We start from the raw sequence: 4,448 nt of genomic DNA on the forward strand, positions 1-4,448 counted from the left end.
CCAAATTCAAGTCCTCACTCTTGCACAGCAAGTAATTTACCAACGGGGTCATCTCCCCAGCCTCAGGCATTCCATTTTCTAAGGGGGTCTCCACTAGCACCTCTTTTTACTTCATATTTGTGGTGAGCAAGCAATCTTTCTGTTCCCCAGTAGCCCTGAGACAGAGTCCTATCCACTTCCAGTCAAAGATTTCAATGTATGGCTCCTGCTCTTGCCCCACCCCTTCTTCTTCTGCATAGAAAATTGGCAATGGTGATGGTTTGGCTTCCACTTACCGTGCCCTGGAGATAATGAAAACCTGGTCTCTAGTTGCTCACATTGTCCATATTCTTCAGCTCTCAGGTTATTGATGGCTTCCCTTTTATCCAGCAGAAGGAGCTTGTTCAACATTTTGTGACAACCATTAAGGTCTCAGAGGACACTGGGGACTGTGCAATGAAGTTCAGCAAAAGTGGGGCTTCTAGGTTTTCTGAAGACAGGGACTATAATGTCAAGCTGTTTTGAGCTCTCCAGTATTTAAGAGAAGCTAAATAAATGTCTGCTGAACAAAGGAATGCACAAATGAATGAATGAGTGAAGACATGATCACACCTTGTTACTCATAAACCATGGTATTGATAAGAATAATTTAGGGAGCTTGTTCTTGGTGAAGATGCCATGTCTTCAATGGCACAGGCTCTTGTTTACTTGATCTGAGGGTGGTGGCATATACTTTGAGAAATATTGGCTAGTCCATGGCTAGACTAGTTTGATATGGTCCCAGAGCTATGGCTAACAATTACTTAAGCACAAATTTCTCATGCCATTATAGCAACCCATGTCTTGCCTGCATATGAACAAATATTTACAGTTACATTCAAGCACAGATATGATGCCTATGTAAGGGTAAACAGGGCACAGGACTTATGTCTGAAGCTGTACTTTGAGACTCACAAATATATTACTTCATGTGAAGTGTAACTGGGACACCTTATAACACTTTTGATCTTTACATGTTTTAGGAGTTCCTTAGGTTACTGTGATTAGGTCACACGTTTATATGCCACAAATTAGGGTTCCTTGGTTCCCTGAGTCTTTGACTGTGCCAAAACTCAGGAAGGAGCTGTGGATGGGGCTTTGGGGCTGTGGTGTTGTGGTATTTTCCATTTTGCAGGTGGTATCTGTACAGGAATAAATTATAGATTTATTTCTCTAGAGTGCTTAGTACAATGTGGTTCCCAGGCATGGATTAAAAAAACATAACCTCAACACTTCCCCAGTGTGGTCGTCCTCAGTGCAGGTGAAAACACATTGAAACTGTACACCAGGCCTACACAAACCTCCGTGAATTTGACTTAACTAGAAAAGACTTGGATAGACAAAGATGATACTTTTAACAGAAAAGAATTTCTCAAATACCTACAGCTTTGACTTCATGTATTTCTCTTATAATATTTTTGTTAAAATAGACATACATATAGAAAAATGTACTTAATAGATTGGTTTTTATTCTTAGTTGTGAATCTGAAATTCCTTTGAAACAGAATTTATGGGCTGAGATATGTTGTTTATTTGTAACAAAGTTTCATTTGTGACCATGGAATAAACAGTTGTAGGAGTAGGGAACTGAACTAATTCTTCACATGGCACATGGATTTAGTCCCAGTACTCAGGAGGCAGAAGCAGGCAGATCTACATGAATTTGAGGCCAGCCTGGTTTACAGAGTGAGTTCCAGGACAGCCAGGGCCACACAGAGAAACCCTGTCTCAAAAACTTAAAGGAAAAAAGAAAGACCCTTTGAGAAAGAACACAAGGTTTCTAAGTCTCAGTCTTAAGCAGTCTCTCCCTCTGCTTGTACGTAGTTTCTGATGCTGACATTACATATTCTCCCTCAACAGCTAAGCACTACCTTTATCCTGAATTCAAACTCCACCACGGTCTCAAATGGATGGGCAGAAGGTGTTAGCTTGTAGACTAAGGACCTACCTCCCATGGAACATAAAACCTTTGATTTCGAGCCCAATGAGTTCCATGTGATTTTGTGGATGTGTTGGAGGACTATATAGTGCTTTTCACAACTGTTATGAATGAAATAATTGCAGGAGCCCAGTGAAATGTCTTAAAAAATTCTTATAGGAGCTTTTTGGCTTTATTTAATAGAAATACTTATGTAACAGAAAAACAAAAACACAGAATGATGGAAGATGTAGTTGTGGCCCGTGGTTGTGATTATGATTCATTTACTTATGCATGCCCTCTGATGGGAGTAGCTTGATTTCAATGTCACCCAGACACTTTCTTGCTGAATTAACACAAAGTCATCCTGTACTCTACTGTGGTGTTGCTCTTTCAAGTGTTCGTCTTGAATCCATCTCTTTAACAGTTTATATTCATACTTGAGAGGAGGTGCTATTGGTAGGGGTAGACTGATGGTTTCACAATGGCCTCCTCTTTGCCATTCCTTAGATGATGCTGTGAGAACAGAGTGCTGTTGGAAGCCGTCTTGGTACTAAAATGGAGTTAGGTCATTTAAATTGTCTACAGAGATATGAGTGCATTTTAAAAAATGTGAGATACATTGCTAATGTTGATAGCCACATAGAAATTAGTTTTTGATTGTTCACATCCTGAATTCAGCAAAGAGTCAAAGTGATGATTCAAATAATTATGAATCCTTTAAAAAATTGAACTATTTTCTGTTTCTCCAAGATGGCTTAGGCTAGTAAGATAAATATTGGCAAAATTTCAACTAGGTCAAATGCTAACCTTTGATTCTTGACAAGAATAGCCGTCCCGATGCACCTGCTCTCCATGGTACGGCTTATGGGACAGCTCTAAGCACACCATGCACATACACAATATGGCTTGAGAAAAGTTCTTTTCTAAAGTAAGGTTTATTTATGTTTTATTTTATGTGCATGTTTTATGTATATGTGTGTGCACCAGGTAGGTGCCCTCAGAGGTCAGAAGAGGACATCAGATTCTCGGGGACTAGAGCTTCAAATACTTGTGATCCACTACATAGGTGCTGGGATTGAATCCAGGTTCTCTGCAAGAGCAACAAGTGCTCTTAACTGCGGAATGAACTCAGACTTACTTATTTGTAGCTGTGGATGTATTATTCTTGTGTACATCTGTCCATCCCTCACAGATCTGTCCCCAGTGTGATGCTGTTTGAAGATGGAACATTTTGGGAGAAACGAAGGCCATGAAGGTGGCATCCACATTACTGAACCTGTGTTTTTGTAGACACAAGAGAACTCTTGGACAGGTGCATCCACTTACTGTGAGGAGACAGCTGTCTTCAGGTCCGAAAGGGAGGCTTCACCAGGAACAGTCTGCCAGATTAGTCTTAAATGTCTAGCCTTCAAGGGGAGGAGTGAAGTTCTGTTGTTTAAGCCACTTGGCCTATAGTCATCGTGTGTTACTGCAGCATAAGTTAAGACAATCTGTACAGGAATGGCTTAAACATTAGGGCTCATCTCATAAAAGTTGTAGGGATGGATAGCCAATCCAAAGCCACTCTCATGGCTCAGCAATGCACTGTAACATCTGCTGCTGCCATCGTTAGCATTTAAGCCTTCATTTTCAAGCTTCTTGCCTATAGTCATGATATGGATGCAGCACCTCCGGCTCTCAATCTGTGTTCCAGCTGTGGGAAAAAAAATGGGTGAAAGAAAGTCAACGATTGTCCCATTTTCTTAAGGATACACTATCTTTTTAGCTGGGAAAACTCTCACTAGGATTTCCATTTTTCATTGACTGTATTATGCCATATGACCACCTTGAACAGCAAAGAAAGCTGAATCCATCTGTAGATTCAGGGATATTTTCGATTAGAAAATATGTCATAACTCTTGTTCCCCTAGGGCCATCCGCCATCCGTCCACTGCCTCCTTCACATAAATCCTCTTCAGCAGAAGTGCATTTGAACTTCTCCGAGAGAAATAGTCTCAGATTCTCACTCAGCCATTTTATTTTACTCCAATTCAAGATTTCCAGGTAGTACCTTGCCATCTGAGTCAGGCTCATTCTTCCTGGGTGGAATATCACCCATGTGGGTTGAACCAGCTGCTGAGTTGGATGCACTCTGGGGATTGACATGTGAGGCTTCAGCAGCCAGCATCGACCTTTGCACCCCTTGCCTTATCTATAACCTTTACATTGATTGTGACTTCGCAAGTAAATCAAAGCGAAAGTCACCCTTGTCCGATGTTTTGCAAGCTCTGTGGTCTGGCCCAAGGCTTGAGGCTGGTTTGGCCACTTCTGTGAGTTCTTAGAACAATGTCGACTCAGCGAAGGAAAGCCGAAGGGCAGGTTGATTTAGGCAACATGGCCAACCTCAGAAGCCCACATTGATAGGACTTTTGAGCTTGTACTTTCTCATAAACAACTTCCAAAATGGGCTGCAATAAACATGTGACTCCTCATGTACTGTACTTCTAGCCAAGACGCTCTTTGGAGAGTC

Source organism: Onychomys torridus, chromosome 10 (genome assembly GCF_903995425.1).
Source record: "Onychomys torridus chromosome 10, mOncTor1.1, whole genome shotgun sequence".
In the NCBI taxonomy this organism is placed as follows: Eukaryota; Metazoa; Chordata; class Mammalia; order Rodentia; family Cricetidae; genus Onychomys; species Onychomys torridus.